The sequence below is a fragment of the Eurosta solidaginis genome, chromosome 4 (genome assembly GCF_040869045.1).
Source record: "Eurosta solidaginis isolate ZX-2024a chromosome 4, ASM4086904v1, whole genome shotgun sequence".
In the NCBI taxonomy this organism is placed as follows: Eukaryota; Metazoa; Arthropoda; class Insecta; order Diptera; family Tephritidae; genus Eurosta; species Eurosta solidaginis.
In genome coordinates, this window is record NC_090322.1 from 25,301,286 (window position 1) to 25,320,856 (window position 19,571).

Below are 19,571 nucleotides of genomic sequence, written 5' to 3' on the forward strand. Positions count from 1 at the left end.
GTGTTGTACTTCTTAGGTCCAAGACAATTTAGTAGCTGCTAACGAAAACTGTGTAAAATTTTTATTGCAAAATTACAAAGAAATATCCTTATTTACGTTCAAATGAGCACTTAATTACATCTCTTTTTAATATGCATATGTTTTGGACAATTTTAATTAACAAATTGTGATACTTTATTACCGGGGACGATTGCTAAAACATGGCCAAAACCGTTGGGGGAAGTATTAATAGACGCGTGTTTGCCTCGGTTCCAATAATTCGAATACTTTTCCGCCTTTGGACTATTGATAACAGGGCAAAACTCGTCTTTTCATTTTTCTTTCCGCTTTTTTGGACGGGTTATTGCAGTCGACCTCGGTTTCAAACTGTTTTTCGCGGAGAACTTTTGAACGGGTATAAAAACTTAACTCCCGTGTTTGTATTCTTAATACTGAAATAACTACGCGTCCTAAGATACCCCAATTGAAGACTTTTTTATAATTTTCTGAAGGACCCATATGGGTGCACTTAAAATTTCCTACTAAATTCGTTCAAAAAATTTACCATCACAGCAACCCATATCTGATATTCCGATCCCTTTTTTGCTTCTCTGTGTCGCTTTCGACGAAGCAACCCCGGTAATTTTGACACTTCGTTCAGTGTCAAAACTCATGTTCCACGCAGGTTCCACTGGGTTCCACGCTAGTTTGACACTGACCGAAGTGTCAAACTGCCGTGTGTTAAGCCCCCATTACTGATACTTAGCATAGACTTGACTTGACTTGGCGTAAACTTGGCAACTTAGCCACGATTATACTCCACTTGGCGCATAAAATCTGGCATCATAATCAGCGTTGAAATTTTTTTTTAAATAAATGTCAATTTGTATGACAAAATGTCAAAATGAAATGGAAACAAACAAATGGCATCTCAAAATGTAAACGTCACTTAGAACTTACATAGAAAATCAAAATTCAACAGACTTCTAAGTCAAGTTAAGTTTTGGGTAATCAGTAACATGCAATGTTCATTTAACAGAACTGTAAGTGACAGTTCGCAAGCCAAGTCAAGTCTATGCTAAGTATCAGTAATGGAGCCTTAAGAAAGGGAAAGAAATTGTTTCCCTCTCATACATATCATACTTGTAAACCTGTACAATGGCTTTTTCCATGAATGAAACGCGTCCTTTATGTTCAGATAATATTTAATTATAAATAATTCATATATACAATGTTTTTTTACAATTTAAATTATTCCCTTATTACTCTAGTGTATTTTACATATGTGTGTATTGATTTGTACAAGCTAATTAAGTACAATAACGTCTATTAATAGCTGTACCCTCTCTGAAACTTTCGAAGCTCAGTGATGACGCCCAATTTTTCCTGCGCTGGTGGTGTTGTTCAACATCAGTTTGCAGAGCCATATGAGTTTTGTAGGGATAATACCGGAAGCTCCAATTCGTGCTATCAAAGTCGATTTATAGGTGATATTGATCCTTTGGTCTTGACCCTTTCCCATAGTATGCTTGTTAGCGCCTTATCTGTGGTACTAAAAAGGCGGGGGGGATAGTTGTCGCAGTTTTCTTATAATTTGGGCAAATTTATGTTCTTCCTTCAGCTACAGCTGGAATATTTGGAATATTGCTATGCGCACATCGTCAAAATCAAATTACCTAGAATGAGAAAGAAACTAATATCAGTAAGGATAGATTAAAGTTTTTAATATATTTAACCCGAAATTAGCTCTTTTCTGAGAGGCCAAAGACACAAGGGACTCAAGGAGATTTCAGATAACTAGAATCACTAGAATCACCGAAGATACTTCGCTGTTGCATTCATAGAGAACACAACATTATAACAAGAGATAATTGATTGATGTTACGAAGGAAATTAGACGTGCTACAAAAATAAACAAATGCAGATGACTGTTTAATTCAACAACAACAACAACAACACCAACAACAACAACTGTTTAATTCATTATCCGAAGTTCTTGTATGGACGTGCAGTATGAAAAGTGCAAAGTACTGCTAAAACTGATTTCCCCGAGTAACCAGGGAACGAATTGATGTGACTACGCCTATCCTTATTTTGCAGCAGGGTCTAGAACCAGTTCCCTGTTGGACAGGAAAATAAAAGTTTCGTTATCTCCAAGTTGATCATATGCTATTACAGAATATACTCGTTTGCTGAATCCGACCAGTACATCCAACTTTCCCAGATTTTCTGGGCTCAGCAATGGTATCCTCCTGAATGGTGCATTTGTTGCACGCTGCTGCCTGGCCGCTCACCCAACAACACAAGACACGACGGAACTTTCCTTGGGACACCCAAGGTCACTAACGCTTCTCATGGCTCCAGCGGGTTAGGGGGCTTAGAGTATACCCGCGGTAGGCATGCCTGTCGCAAGAGGCGATTAAAATACCAAATTGATTCAAGGGGTTGTGTAGCGCAACCCGTTCAATGGATTGCCAGCGCAATATATAGCTTCTCCAACCCAATTGTCAACCTCAGCTACCCCTGGGGAATCCTGTTTCTTTAACAGCCGAGGCTCTGGCGACCCCAAAACAAAATATAGGTTAGGTTCAACTGGCCGGTTCATGAGGACCTCACATGGACTGAATGAGTCCGTCGTGTTACCAGAAGTTTGTTTTAACGACCAAGCTAAAAACCCTATCAACAACCAGGACATGTTATAAAATAACTCCGTCCTCTTGACAAATACCAGAAGCTTCCTAGAACTTAAGCCACTTGCTGCCTCTAGATCTGACAGCTGTCAGCTGGAGTCTTAGCCTGGCAAGCGCAGGGCACGAGCACAGAACGTAACCGATCGTTTCCTCCTCCAACCCGCACTTCCTACATCTGCTATCACTGACCAAACCTAATTTAAAGGCATGTGACGCCAGAAGGCAGTGTCCAGTAAGAATACCCGTCATGAGTCTACAGTCTACAGTTTAATGATAATGAAAATATAAGGATCAGTGTTTATGAATAACATATTTTAATTAATCTCTTACAACAACGTGATCGGTGGCTACATCGCCATGTAGATAGTGTGGTGTTCCACCTTGTATAAACGTAGGTACTGTATATGCTCACCCGTGCAAATGGACATAAGCAGTAATATTATTCACATAAACATAGCTTGATATTTGTGCAGGCATCAATATAGCATACATTGGTCCAGTTCGGTGTGCACCAGCCACTGGTACAAACACTTTTGAATGCATAGCATTCATATAGATTGGATGTCCAGCAGTGCTCCGGCTGTGCCAAAATGTAATGGGCTGCTCAGTCTCTTGGTACGGCTGTATAGGTATGGGCGGGTGCATTGTATTACTAGTCTGCTCAAGATCGTATAGTACATAGATGGGTCGAAGACGCCAGAGGGGATTGGAGCCAGAGTTTTCGGACCCAGAGCCAAAATATCAGTAACTCTAAAAGCACATCCGAGCATTTTCAAGCAGAAGTATTCGCCATAAGTTAGTGCGCTAAGCTGAACCTTCAGCGCTGATACCCCAATAAAACAATTGCCATACTCAGTCAGGCAGTCAGGCTCCACTAAAGGCATTTGCGGCGTTCGAAAAAAAGTCAGCACTGGTCCTTCAGTGCGTAGAAAAGCTAAATCAATTAGGAGCACACAACGTAGTACTGTTGCCCTGGGTCCTGGGCCACAGGGGAGTAGAGGGTAATGAGCAGGCGGACTCAGTGTTTAATTTATTGCGTCCCTCCCACAAATTGTCATCCTCCCAGCAGATCCTTGCAGCGGGTCTGCGCCATACTCTCCTCTTCCGGGAAGGTATCGACCCCAATCGGGGTCCTTCTCCTGACCCGGTCCTGAGAAATGAGTTTTCTGCGTTTGCTGGAAAAGAATCTTTTTAGGACGGTCATATATATAAGGGCCTGAAATATTTCAATGAACTTCCTAATCACATAAAAAGTAGTAATAACTTCAATACTTTTAAAAAAAGTTTAATGGAGCATTATAAAACCCTTCCAATAAGATAAAGTTTTTCTCCTCTTATTTTTTACATGATATATCCGATACTGGAGCGCGAAAAGGGAATGGTAATATTGGAAGCAGCAAAATACAATGCATCCGGCGCTAAGGAAAAGAAAATCGGTCGCCACCTGTAACTCCAGACAGTTCCAACAACTAATTTCGTTGGAATTCGGTATTTCCAGCTGGTATTTACTGTTGGCTGATCGGAATCACTCGCATTCCGACAGCATTAATATAACAATAAAATTATATAATGTGTAACAAAAATAACGAAAATAAGGCCAAATAAAAGTTGGAGCAGGGGGGATTGGAAACACGTCCTTTTCAACCTCCCATTATATATTGAGCTGTGCTAATCGGAATCTTCATGCATTCCGACAGCGTCTTTACTAAACAAAGTTGAGGGGTGATTGGATACACGTTATTTTCAATTTCCAACATCCAAAGACATGTTTAGCTGTGTTGATCGGAGACCAATACATTCCGACAGCTTAAAATACACATATAATTGAAAAATATAAGTTCCAAATTTTGTTGCCTTAAGCTGGGAGCACTGGAGGATTGGAAACGCATCCTTTCCAACCTTCCTTAAATGAGTGGCTCCCAGACTCGTCCCTTTGTCACGCTAGTAAATATGCTGATCGGAATCACATGGCATTCCAACAGCATATTCAATAGAAATAAGTGATTATAACAATTAATTGTACTTAGTAGTTTAAGTTTTAGGCCTAAACAGCCGTAATAATAAATAAATTAAATTAAAAAAATAAATACTCTTGTCAGTGTTTCACGTGCGAGGGATGGTTGCATCGGACAGGTTGCTCTGGGCTAGATTCCAAAATCCAGCGTCCTCGTAACTTTTATAAATCTTTTGCGGCTCTTGTTGTTCACGGCCTCATTACATTATGAGGAAATACGGCACCTGAGAACACAGCCGAATGAAGCTAAAAAACACAAGCATGTCTTCAGTGAACTCCACAAACAGGCGTCGGACCTCTATGCCGGTGATTCCTGTACTCAAAGAACAAAACTAGCAGAGGAGGAACGCACTCTCCCTAGGGAAACGAGAGTAGTCACTCTAGCTCAACTTCGAGCTGGATAACGTAACAGGTTAAACTCTTACCTATCCAGAATCAACCCCGACATACAAAACATTGTCCTGCTTGTAATGTGTCCCCACATGACACCAACCATCTCTTTAACTGTATTGTGGAACCAACGCCTCTAACACTCCTCTCACCGATGTTATAGAGTTGACGTGAGCAGACGTGAAAGCCTTTTGCACATTTTTCGAGCAGGAAAATTGTGGTAAAACATTTTAAAAAATTAATAAAAAGTTGTGCAAAATAAAGTGTTTTGTTCGCGCTTCACAAAATGTAACAAATAATGTAATAATACGGTATTGAATTCCTAATATAATAGGAGTTAACTTTGAGAAAAAAGACTCAAATAAATTTATTTAATAAACAAATTTAAACACATACATATACTAATAAACGGTGAAGTAAATCGAAATAAGGCAAAAGCAAAATGGGTATGTGCGCGAAATGCAATCACTCTATAAGAGGAGAGACAGGTATACGATGCGAGGGTGTGTGTAATAAAGTGTACCATTTAAGCCTTGCATGTGCAGGTGTTGATAAATATTGTGTTAAAATGTTTGAGGAAAAACCTATGGCACGATTTATGTGTGATGAATGTGTTACATATATTCAGAATGTAGACTTGGTGCTACAAGAAATGCAAATGAGTGTGAAGAAAAACAATCTAATCTAATCTAATATATATTATAAATGGTATTGCAGGCGTGTTTGATGGGGCTCGACCCCTCCTCTGGCCTCCGCCAGGCTGCGTTGGACTTGTCGCGGAATGTGGGTATGCTTGCCTCTAAGCACGAACTAGCTCGTCGGATATGGGTGGGTTTCGTTTTCCACAGTCCACGCAGCAACCGCAATAAAAAAAAAAAAATTCATACCCTTCAGTGACACCGGAGCAATCACTCCACCCTCGTAGCATCTGACCAGCCACGGCCAATAGAATCATCAAACCCCCCTTTCTAACTCTCAATACCCCTAACTGTCCTTGTCCGTCCCCTTCGTACCCCCCTTGTCCAAGTCTCGGTTCGCCTCCTTTGAATGAGGCCGGCCAATCCGCCCCTCCTCAACCTTTGCCAACCTAGGCCCTTGTGGCTGGCCCCTAAAATTCCATCCACACCACATTCATGAGTCACTCCCCACACTCATGCCCCCTTACCACTCCCCATGTCATCCCGTCCTCGTCCGTCATGACCCCGTCAAGGAAATTATTCACCACACACGAATTTTATGATTAACAATTTAACAAATTCATTCTTTATTCAACATTTTTTTATTACTTAGTAAAACGATTTCATATTCCATTTCGGTGCAATTTTTGCGCAGGGAATCAATGGAGCCAGGGGTCATCTATCTTCACCTCTATCGCAAACCCTGAAAGCCTACCTTAGGACGTCCTAATGTGTGCCCTGGGATACAAGATCAAACGTCTGCATTGACTCAAAACAAAACCCTATTTGCATCCAACTTATTCTCTGCACCTGCCTTGCACCGTCCTATTAAGATGCTCTTCAGTATACATTTAATGAAGTCTTCTGCTTCTTTCGTTTTATCCTTTCTTTACGAACTACGATCTAGCCAAAAAAATGTGCAATTTGAATTTCTTTGATATGGAAGAGAACTGGGTGCATTTCCATCTTATACGTTATTTGCTGCGGTTCTGACATTCAATTTTTCTTCATATTAACCTAACCTTCTTTTTAATTCATATAATCGCGACAAAGGATCTTGACAAACAAACTTATGATATTTTGAAATCCGAGAATCGGAATTAGCTTATGACATATTGATTATTAAAATATATCTGCATGTAAGCATTGACTTATAATCTGATCACTAATGAGTATATAAATCAACTCAATCAATTCTATAATTCATATTTACATAGGATTTGCGTGTCTGTATGGATTGAGCCACATCATGTCAAACTTACAGAAAGGTAGATTAATCAAATTCATGTGGTATGTAACCACGATCCACTATTACTTATGAAAAATGTATGAAATGTATATATGAATGCGTATCTTTCCATACGCTTTATGAATTATACGGGAGCGTGCCGAAGCCACTGTGTCTCCTCCGCATGCCAGTCCGGTTAGCTAAATTGCATTTGCGCGCCGTATCACATTTGGTGCGCCTGACGACGCCGCGCCCAGAGCGCCGATTCCCGTGTGGACGTGCGCTACACTCCGTCTTTGCAGACGCCCTCAAAACTTGATAATTGCAGGTGTTTCGTAATGAATGTAACTAACTACATATACTTATGTGCCTTTCTATCCCAAACCTCTATCTATGACTTGAATTTCTCGTAATGTGGAACACTGGAATCCAGCTTCCCCATGAAGTTACCAAACCTTGATTCTGCCTGGGAGTAGAAGTCCCCACTCCAGGGAAACGCCAATAGAATTCTTATTTGCTCGTCAATGCGCAGATGACATCAAATGAAAGCATGTGCGCCTATAGTTAAATTTCCTCGGATATTCACGTAAGAGTTCTTTTCTCTTTGTAGGCTATCTCCCAAAAGAAAATTTTTATCGCGTTCAGGTTGCTTGCTGTTAATTCAGAAATTTAGCGTCTGAAATATTGAGCTTTTGTTAGTCGCCTGTGCGCATATGACCCCAGGACACGTTCACGACCATGGTCAAACAGGACGGACGAGATGCATTTTTAGGTCTCCTTGGCCCCTGAGCTCATGATGGACTGCAGTCGGTGGGCCTAGTAATCTTTTGACACTTTGATGACACAGGGTTTGTTTTGAACGGTTGAAAGCAATCGCCTAGCCATCGACGCTCACCATGTCACTCCATGTCAATCTGCATGGTCGTGTCTGGTGCGTTTTATCAGAGGTAATGTTCGCAATTTTCGCTGAGGGAACATTAATGCAAGACAGTAGGTACTACTGGGTGATTGGATATTTTTTTCGAACATGACACAACTGTGGGGAGGTTGAACTTTATGACAACTTTTAGCTTTTTGTGGTTAGCAATTCGGCATGTTTGATTACTCGTCAAGGTAGAAACTGCTTCAACCTATGAAGTTGAGTCAGATACAACTTATTTGTCGCGCATATGGTTGTTCACCACTAAACTGTCGTAACAATGGAAAAGTTTGGATGTTAAGATGTTTGGATGTTTGGATGTTTGTCCAGACGTTTGTCTTTGGGACTCAATAACGCAAGAACGGCTGGACCAATTTGGAAGAAATTTTGCACACATATAGCCAATAGTCTAGAAGGATCTACTAGCTATATATTTTTCAAAAGGGGCGTGGTCCCCGCCCCCTAGGAACAGTTATAATTTAATTATTATATTTTTTCGTCTTTGCGACTGAATCACGCCAGAATGGCTACACGGATTTTGATGAAATTTGAGACACAGACAGTAGTCTACTAGCGAAATTTTTTTCGAACATGGAAAGAGGGGTGGGGGTCCCACGACCCCTTCGAGAAATTATTTTTCATAATTTTTACACATTATAACTTTACGTATACTGGCCTTCACCAATATCACAGACTCAAGGGGTCAAATAAGTCGAGGGCTTACAAAGTAAGCAGTGACACCCTCCGCCCGCCCCCCTTTATCTCCCCCTCTGGTGTAAAATCCATAAATTGTTATAACTCAATCTAAATTTTCTCCTAAATCAATAGTTTTTGGTATCTGGTACATACAGAACGAGATCTAGACAATTTTGGAGGAACGATCAGTGGTCCTCTCCTCTACGCCCGCCATCCGCCCTCCATCAATTGTTTTTATTAGTACGCTTTTATTAGCTTTACCTGTATGTTTCTATCTAACTTTTTATTCGCTCCAATGCGCCTGCTGCCTTATTAACATGGTTTTATAATTAGCTTCACCTTATTTGTAATCCCGTAAGGGTCATATCGAGACCCTTCCGGGATCATTTCTGGATGGTTTTCGGGATCGGTCCGGGATTACGCCGGGACTATTTCGGGATCATTTTGGGACCCTTCCGGGATCATTTCTGTATAGTTTACGGGATCCGTCCGGGATCCCGTCGGGGTTATTTTGGAACATTTTCGGGACTATTCCGGAATCATTTCGGAACTATTTCGCGATCATTTGGGGACCCTTCCGGCATCATTTCTGGATGGTTTTCGGGATCCGTGCGGGATCTCGTCGGGGTACTTTCGGGATCATTTGCGTACCTTCGAGAGATAAATTCTTGATGGTTTCCGGGATCATTATGGGACTTTTTCGGGGTCAGTTTGGGTCCTTTCCGTAATCATTCCTGGATGGTTTTAGGGATCCGTCCAGGATCCCGTCGGGACCATTTCGGGATCATTAGGGGTATCTTCCGGAATCATTTCTGGATGGTTTACGGGATCCGTCCGGGATCCCGTCGGTGTCATTTCGGGACCATTTGGGGTCCATTCCGGCATCATTTCTGGATGGTTTTCGGGATCCGTCCGGGATCCTGTCGGGGTCATTTTGGGACTTTTGCGGGATCATTTGGGGTCTCTTCCGGCATCATTTCTGGATGGTTTTCGGGATCCGTCCGGGATCCCGTCGGTGTCATTTCGGGACCATTTGGGGTCCATTCCGGCATCGTTTCTGGATGGTTTTCGGGATCCGTCCGGGATTCTGTCGGGGTCATTTTGGGACTTTTGCGGGATCATTTGGGGTCTCTTCCGGCATCATTTCTGGATGGTTTTCGGGATCCGTCCGGGATCCCGTCGATGTCATTTCGGGACTATTACGGCATCATTTGGGGTACCTTCCGGCATCATTTCTAGATGGTTTTCGGGATCCATCCGGAATCCCGTCGGGGTCATTTCGGAACTTTTTCTCGACTAATACAGGATCATTTGGGGAACCTTTCGGCATCATTTCTGGATGGTTTACGGGATCCGTCCGGGATCCCGTCGGCGTCATTTTGGGACTTTTGCGGGATCATTTGGGGTCTCTTCCGGCATCATTTCTGGATGGTTTACGGGATCCGTCCGGGATCCTGTCGGGGTCATTTTGGGACTTTTGCGGGATCATTTGGGGTCTCTTCCAGCATCATTTCTGGATGGTTTTCGGGATCCGTCCGGGATCCTGTCGGGGTCATTTTGAGACTTTTGCGGGATCATTTGGGGTCTCCTCCGGCATCATTTCTGGATGGTTTACGGGATCCGTCCGGGATCCTGTCGGGGTCATTTTGGGACTTTTGCGGGATCATTTGGGGTCTCTTCCGGCATCATTTCTGGATGGTTTACGGGATCCGTCCGAGATCCTGTCGGGGTCATTTTGGGACTTTTGCGGGATCATTTGGGGTCTCTTCCGGCATCATTTCTGGATGGTTTACGGGATCCGTCCGGGATCCTGTCGGGGTCATTTTGGGACTTTTGCGGGATCATTTGGTGTCTCTTCCGGCATCATTTCTGGATGGTTTACGGGATCCGTCCGGGACCCTGTCGGGGTCATTTTGGGACTTTAGCGGGATCATTTGGGGTCTCCTCCGGCATCATTTCTGGATGGTTTACGGGATCCGTCCGGGATCCTGTCGGGGTCATTTTGGGACTTTTGCGGGATCATTTGGGGTCTCTCCCGGCATCATTTCTGGATGGTTTTCGGGATCCGTCCGGGATCCTGTCCGGGATCCTATCGGGGTCATTTTGGGACTTTTGCGGGATCATTTGGGGTCTCTTCTGGCATCATTTCTGGATGGTTTACGGGATCCGTCTGGGACCCTGTCGGGGTCATTTTGGGACTTTAGCGGGATCATTTGGGGTCTCCTCCGGCATCATTTCTGGATGGTTTTCGGGATCCGTCCGGGATCCCGTCGATGTCATTTCGGGACTATTTCGGCATCATTTGGGGTACCTTCCGGTATCAATTCTAGATGGTTTTCGGGATCCGTCTGGGATCCCGTCGGAGTCATTTCGGAATTTTTTCTCGACTAATACAGGATCATTTGGGGACCCTATCGGCATCATTTCTGGACGGTTTTCGGAATCCGTCCGCGATCCCGTCAGGGTCATTTCGGGACTATTTCGGGATAATTTGGGGTACCTGCCGGCATCATTTCTGGATGGTTTTCGGTATCCGTCCGGGATCCCGTCGGTGTCATTTCGGGACCATTTGGGTCCATTCCGGCATCATTTCTGGATGGTTTTCGGGATCTGTCCGGGATCCTGTCGGGGTCATTTTGGGACATTTGCGGGATCATTTGGGGTCTCTTCCGGCATCATTTCTGGATGGTTTTCGGGATCCGTCCGGGATCCTGTCGGGGTCAATTTGGGACTTTTGCGGGATCATTTGGGGTCTCTTCCGGCATCATTTCCGGATGGTTTACAGGATCCGTCCGGGATCCTGTCGGGGTCATTTTGAGACTTTTGCGGGATCATTTGGGGTCTCTTCCGGCATCATTTCTGTATGGTTTTCGGGATCCGTCCGGGATCCTGTCGGGGTCATTTTGGGACTTTTGCGGGATCATTTGGGGTCTCTTCCGGCATCATTTCTGGATGGTTTACGGGATCCGATCGGGATCCTGTCGGGGTCATTTTGGGCCTTTTGCGGGATCATTTGTGTTCTCTTCCGGCATCATTTCTGGATGGTTTACGGGATCCGTCCGGGATCCTGTCGGGGTCATTTTGGGACTTTTGCGGGATCATTTGGGGTCTCTCCCGGCATCATTTCTGGATGGTTTTCGGGATCCGTCCGGGATCCTGTCGGGGTCATTTTGGGACTTTTGCGGGATCATTTGGGGTCTCTTCCGGCATCATTTCTGGCTGGTTTACGAGATCCGTCCGGGATCCTGTCGGGGTCATTTTGGGACTTTTGCGAGATCATTTGGGGTCTCTTCCGGCATCATTTCTGGATGGTTTACGGGATCCGTCCGGGACCCTGTCGGGGTCATTTTGGGACTTTAGCGGGATCATTTGGGGTCTCCTCCGGCATCATTTCTGGATGGTTTCCGGATCCGTCCGGGATTCCGTCGGCGTAATTTCGGGACTATTAGGGGGTTATTTGGGGACCTTTCCGGCATCATTTCTGGATAGTTTTAGGGATCCGTTCGGGATCCCGACGGGGTCATATCGGGACCATTTGGGGTACCTACCGGCATCATTTCTGGTTGGTTTTCGGGATCCGTCCGGGATCCCGTCGGGATCATTTCGGGACTATTTCGGGATCATTTGGGTACCTACCTTCATCATTTCTGGATGATTTTCGGGATCCGTACGGGATCCCGTCGGGGTCATTTCAGGACTTTTTCGGGATCCGCCCGTGATCCCGGCGGGGTCATTTTGGGACTATTTCGGGATCATTTGGGGTACCTAGATGGATAATTTTCGGGATTCGTCCGGGATCCCGTCTGGATCATTTCAGGACTTTTTCCGGATCATTTGGGGTATCTTCCGGCCACTTTTCTAGATGGTTTTCGGTATCCGTCCGGGATACCGTCAGGGTAATTTCGGGACTATTTGGGGATAACTTGGGAACCTTTCCGGCATCATTTCTGGATAGTTTCCGGGATCCTTCGGGGATCCCGTCAGGGTCATTTCGGAACCCGCGACTAATGCGGGATCATTTGGGGACCCTTTCGCCATCATTTCCGGATGGTTTTCGTGATCCGTCCGGGATACCGTCAGGGTAATTTCGGGACTATTTGGGGATAACTTGGGAACCTTTCCGGCATCATTTCTGGATAGTTTCCGGGATCCATCGGGAATCCCGTCAGGATCATTTCGGAACTATAAGGGGATCATTTCATTTTTCATCTTTCTTTAAGGGGATCATTTCACCTTCCAGCATCATTTCTGTATACTTTTGGGGATCCGTCCGGGATCCCGACGGGGTCATTTCTGGCCTATTTCGGGATCATTTTGGGGTACCAAGCGGCATCATTTCTGGATGATCCGGGATCCGTCCGGGATCCCATCGGGGGAATTTCGGGAATTTTTCGGGATCATTTGGGGTCCCTTCTGGCATCATTTCTGGATCGTTTTCGGGATCCGTCCGAGATCCCGTCGGGTTTATTTTTTACTTTTTCGGGAAAATGTCAGGGAATTTCGAGACTGTTCTTGGATCATTTTGGGATCCTTCAGGGATAATTTCTGGATGGTTTTCGGGATCCCGTCGGGGTAATTTCGGGACTTTTTCACGACTATTTCGGGGTCAGTTGCCCTTAAAGAGCATTTCTGGGTGGTTTTCGGGATCCGTCCGGGATCCCGTCAGGGTTATTTCGCGCCTTTTCGGGACTATTTCGGGATCATTTTGGGACCCTTCCGGGATAATTTCTCTATGATTTTCGGGATCTGTTCGGGATCCCTTCGTAGTTTTTTCGCGACTTTATCTGGGATAAATTGCGGACCCTTTAGAGATCAATTCTGGATGGTTTTCGGTATCGGTCTGGGATCCCCTCAAGGTCATTTCGGGACTTTTTCGGAATCATTTTGGGACCCCTCCGGCATAATTTCTGGGTGATTTTGGGGATCTGTCCGGGATCCCGACGGAGTTTTTTCGGGACTTTTTCCGGACTATTTCTGGATTATTTGCGGACGTTTCAGAGCTCAGTTCTGGATGATTTTCGGGATCTGTCCGGGATCCCGTCGGAGTTATTTCAGGGTAATTTTGGGACCCTTCCAGGATAATTTCTTCATGATTTTCGGGATGGGTCTGAGTTTTTCGTGACTTTCGGGACTATTTCGGGATCATTTGCGGAACCTTCAGAGATCAATTCTGGATGGTTTGTGGACTTTTCCGGGATCATTTGGGGATCCCTCCAGAGTCATTTCTGGATGGTTTTCGGGATCCCGTCAGGGTCATTTCGGGCCTTTTTCGTGACTACTATTTCGGAATCATTTTGGGTCTCCTCCGGGATAATTTCTGGGCGATTTTCGGGATTTGTCCGGGATCCCGTCAGAGTTTTTCGGGGCTTTTTCGGACTATATCGGGATCATTTGCGGACCGTTCAGGAATCAAATCTGGATGGTTTTCGGGATCCGTCCGGGATCCCGTCAGGGTCATTTCGGGACTTTTCGTGACTACTTCGGGATTATTTTGGGACCCTTCCGACATCATTTCTGGATAGTTTTCGAGATTTGTCCAGGATCCCGTCGGCATCATTTCGTGACTATTTGGTGTCATTTAGGGACACTCCGGGATCATTTTAGGTCTCTTCGAAACCGGTAATTCAGCACACATGGCCGTGGATTTACGGCAAATTATTCGTAATTAAAATTCGGTATGTTTTATCTTTAATATATCACAGCTTTTTCGTTCTATTTTTAAATGAATCCTGTAACGAACTATTACAACTATAATTAAAATTTTTGTAATATTTTAACCAACTAAATACCCGAAAAAGCAACACTGCTTTCATTTAAAAACTTCTTTTTGGTTTTAGCTAATTGTAGTTTCACTCCTTTGTTCTATGAGTAGTAATTCTTTCACCCCTGTCATATCAATTAATTTAACTTAGAAACAAAATGTATTTTTTTTAATTCGAAAAAAGTGTATTGTACTATTCATGTAAGCGTGCCCATCAGCTCAGTTAGTTCTTTTTTTTTTACTGTATTAAAAAATAAAATACATTGACAGAAAAAATTTTTAAACAGACAACTTGATAAGCAGGCTAACGTGAATAGCACATATATTTTATTTTCTCCTTGCGGACGGGGCCGCGGGTAAAGGTTAGTACAATATTAAATGAGTATAAATATGAGTTTGAAGAGGTGATGAAGAAAAGCCAAAATGAAATAAAGGCTTTATTGGAAGCTGTAGAGGGTCGATATACTCAAAGAGTAGCAACTATGGAAAGATCACAAAAGCTGTTTGAGAATCGGTGATTTTAATATTAACATGAACTGCATTTCAACATATAGTACTAAATGAAATGAGATATTTGCTGTGATGGGGATGAGCCAAAAAATAGAATTTAATACGCGAATCACAGATACAAGTGAATCGAAAATTGATCTATTATTTTCAAACTCGGATGAAATTCTCTGTAATAATTTGCAGGAATACAAAATATCTGATCATGAAACTATAAAATTTAATATTAAAACGTCCAAAGTATACAAGATGAGACTGACCAAAAAAATCATAGCATGGGACAAATATAATAGTGATATTTTAATAAGCGTCCTTAGATCATTTAACTTCAACTTTACTATAAACTTATCAATTGATGTAAAAGTCGAATTAATTAATAATATAATGATTCAGGCTATGGAAAGTTTAACCTACGAGAAAGAAGTGCATATCAAGTTAATGAATAAATGGTATGATAGAGAATTGGCACAAATGAATAAATATAAATACAATATGTACACGCGTGCGTTACAAACTGGAGAGTGGGATGAATATAAAAATATAAATAGGTCTTACAAAAAATTAGTCAAATTGAAAAAAATAAAGTATATGGAGAATAAAATCATTTTGAATGAATATAATGCTAAAGAAATGTGGAAATATCTCAAACAAACGGTCAACCAAACTAAAGATAACGAAGGGATAAAAAAGGTGATACTGGATGGCATACTGGTTGAAAACGAAACCGATCTGGCGAATGGTCTAAATAGATCTTTTGTAAACAGTGTGATTGAAATTAATAATAACATCGAAACCTGTCAAGTAGCACTAGAGGATACACAAGTCCATTCAAAATTAAAGTTTGCTGAAATTACCACCGATGATGTTATTAATATCTTAACAGACTTTAAATATAAAATAGGTGGAAGAAAACTGCTATCCGAAGGTGTACTAAATGATTGTATATCGTATACCGGATATTTCTATGCTCAAATAATTAATAACAGCTTAGAAGATGGTGTAGTACCCGGAATGTGGAAAACGTCAACAATAATACCTGTGGAAAAAGTTAAAAAGACAATGCAACCTGAAGAACTTAGACCCATAAATACCCTGCCAAGTGATGCTAAAATTCTCGAAGTCGTTGTTAAGAATCAGTTGGTGAATCATCTTGAAGTAAATAATATATTAGTCTACCAACAGTCAGGATTTAGGAAAAAACACTCCTGTGAGACAGCGCTGAACTTGGTGATATCTGATTGGAAAGAAGAGCTAAACAACAAAAAAGTAGTGGTTTCAGTTTTCCTTGACCTCAAAAGAGCTTTTGAAACGGTGGATAGAGAGATATTAATAAAAAAATGCAGCGGATTGGCATAACTGATATTGAACTTAAATGGTTCCGCAACTATTTGAAGCAGAGAAAGCAGAAAACAGTTATAAATGCTGTGACGTCGGATGAATTAGAGGTACCCATAGGGTTACCTCAAGGCTCAGTATTGGCACCTATATTATTTCTTATATACATAAATGACATAGTCAATGCTATCGAAGGTTGTGAAATTAGACTTTTTGCGGATGATGCATTAATTATGATAAGTGAAAATAATATTAATACTGCACTCGCCAAAATGCAACATGAAATAAATAACTTGTATAAATGGTTGTGTGGTAATAGACTGAAACTAAACATAAATAAAACTAAATATATGATAATAACAAGGAGGAATATCAATGAGGAGGATATAGCCGAGCTAAAAATAAATGATGAAATCATACAAAGAGTTAACAGTATAAAATACTTAGGAATAATAATTGATAATAAACTCAAATTTGAAGATCATATAAATTATACAATTAAAAAAGTTGCTAATAAAATAGGAGTGATGCAGAGAACAACGAAATTCATTCAGAAAAAGTACAAAATAATCTTATATAAATCAGTTATAGAACCGCACTTCGTGTACTGCCCGTCCATTCTATTCATAATATCGGATAAAGAAGTAGACAAGCTCCAAAAGCTTCAAAATAGATGCATGAGATTTATTCTTCAGAAACCTAGAGATACACGAACGGCTGACATGTTGAAGACTTTAGACTGGTTAAGTGTGAAACAAAAGATTTTTTTCCACTCCATGAAATTCATATTTAATATTAAACATGGAAATGTACCTGAGTATTTAAATAAAAATATAGCATTAGTTGAGCAAACTCACAACATAAATACGAGGAGCAAACATAATTTCAAATTGCCGTTTTTTAGAACTGAAATTGATCAACAGAACATTTTCTACAAGGGTCTGAAAAGTTACAATGAACTGCCTATGGATATAAAAAGTTGCAACCAAATAAAAGTATTTAAAACAAAATTATATGAATATTGTAAAACCTTAGCTATAAGATAAAAAACTGTAATATTTTCAAATTTACGAATTAGGCTTCTGGCCGTAATAAATAAATAATCTAATCTAATCTAATCTCATTATGGTCGACCCCTGTTGAAACAGAGTTTCTTTGGACTCCCGTTAGAGGACATTGATGACAATTTGTGATCGGTCGCACCTATTGGATGGGGCGAAGCACTGCTACAACAACAACAGCAGGCGGACAACACGGAAAGAGAGGCAGCAACTGCATAACCCATCGATCCCGAGCCGTTCCTGCCAGTTGGCCCACAGGGGTATTTATTAGCAGAAGGGAGGGAAAAGAGAGGACACTGGCGCAATATGCCAGGCCTGAGTCAATCTAAGTTACTGTTAGGGCGTTACAGCACAACTCGATATAGAGCATTAATAGGCCTCTCAAAAAGATAACCTAAGAACCCTAACGGCTATTCTCTCAAGACACTGTAGACTGAACAGTCACATGCAAAAGCTGGGTATAATATCGAACAACACATACCGATTTTGTGATGGATCAGCAGACGGTGGACCATATCCTTCTAGATTGCGGCGCAATTTCAAGGAAGTCGGCTAGGATGAGGTGCTGTGAAGGAGATGTGCAAGTCACTGTGCAATCCTCAATAAATTATCTATCTATCTACGTTCCGGTAACAAGCACCATTGTGGTACTAGCCCCACCATCTCGGGAACTATTGATATGACTACATTAAACCTTCTAGGGATTGAATATTAATAATACCGGCAATGCGAAAGTCTGCTCGATATATAACTTTCCACGTTTTGAAACAGTGATGAAAAGAGCAAAATTTACTAAAATTTTAGCTGGCTGTGGGTAGTAAGGTGTTGATGTCCTCTCTTAACGCAACGTAATGACAACTGCGATGCAGGGAAAATGACAAAAATCTTGCAAATCTACTGATAATAATTAATTTTTCCTCCCCTTCTATGCAGTTCTATGCATACATACATATGTATTTTTCTTTCCAAACGCTAATTAAAAAAATTAATTGGTTTTCACATGAACTTCGAACTCTGTCGTATTTGCATTCTTCAGTTGATTATCAACAAAAGCATGACAAATTATCACTAAAAAATTCATACATGTTGCTTATATATTTAATAAGGTAGCCAATTTACTTACCCTTTCTGGTGCGATGATTCCTGGACAATCGGGCCTGACTAGACGCGGTTTTTTTTGCCTTAAGAGAGCGTGCTTAACGCGAACCATATCATGATATGGCACAACTTTCGTGATGCAAAAAATCAAAGACATTTCTGCTTCTAATGCTTCTAGGATAGCAGCAGCAGCTCCCAGTGGCGCCACATAAATAACAGTTGCATGCCGATCAGTGTACCTATACAAGTGTGTTCACTAAGCGATAAACGTCAAAACTACAAACAGCCTCGCTCACCTGATGGAAATCTCAGGTCTAGAGTCGCATTTTTGGTCTCAACGACAACATTTTTGACTACCAATCGTATCGACTTTTTCAATTTTTCAATCATTCGGCGCACTCGGTAATGGTATCCATTTTGAATTCGCTGTCATTCCGAATCCAGCGAGTGCCTGTCAGAATGCTTGACAGATAAGTCAACACACTTGTACTTGTACACTATGGCGAAGGCCGCCAACGCAAAAAGATGGTCTCTGCAACAAAATTTTTAATTTCCGTCACATGTCACAACTAAAAGCACAAAATATTTTTCGTTGTAAACAAATACACTTTTTTTGCGTTTCAATGTTTTCCGGAGTAATTAATGAACTGTCATTTTGATGACAGCATGAAACGTCGATGTGTTAGTGGAGAGCGAAAAAAGCTTTGAATGTGTGGGTGAACTGGTTACCTCCGTCTTGTAGGGTGGTTATAGCCGGAGTCATTGGTGCCGTATGTTGTTGTTGTTGTTGTAGCGATTAGTTACTCCCCGAAGGCTTTGGGGAGTGTTATCGATGTGATGGTCCTTTGTCGGATACAGATCCGATACGCTCCGGTAACACAGCACCATTAAGGTGCTGGCCCGACCATCTCGGGAACGATTTATATGGCCACATTAAACCTTCAGGCCATCCCTCCCTCCCCACCCCCAAGTTCCATGAGGAGCTTGGGGTCGCCAGAGCCTCTTCTGTTAGTGAAACGGGATTCGCCGCTCGAAGGTGAGGTTGACAATTGGGTTGGAGAAGCTATGTATTGCGCTACACAACCCCTTGAATTGGTGCCGTATGTCGTATCGCTGTATCCGTATCCCTAACGTAATCAGCTGTTTATCGTTCCGACGGTTAACCAAAACCCAATTGGTTGGCTACGATACGGTTACGACCTTAGCGGCACCAATA

The 19,571-nt window shown here is 42.2% G+C and overlaps 1 protein-coding gene and 1 long non-coding RNA gene across 2 annotated transcripts in view; both read right to left on the reverse strand.

Moving 5' to 3' along the window:
• Mybbp1A (MYB binding protein 1a) overlaps positions 1 to 19,571 on the reverse strand; it is a 168,411-nt gene that overhangs the window by 130,393 nt on the left and 18,447 nt on the right. The window lies entirely within an intron of this gene.
• Positions 1,167 to 18,552, reverse strand: LOC137249377 (uncharacterized). The gene is made up of 2 exons (XR_010952358.1): positions 18,381 to 18,552; positions 1,167 to 1,655 (listed from the first exon to the last, which is right to left on the reverse strand). It is a non-coding gene; the product is annotated as an uncharacterized lncRNA (long non-coding RNA).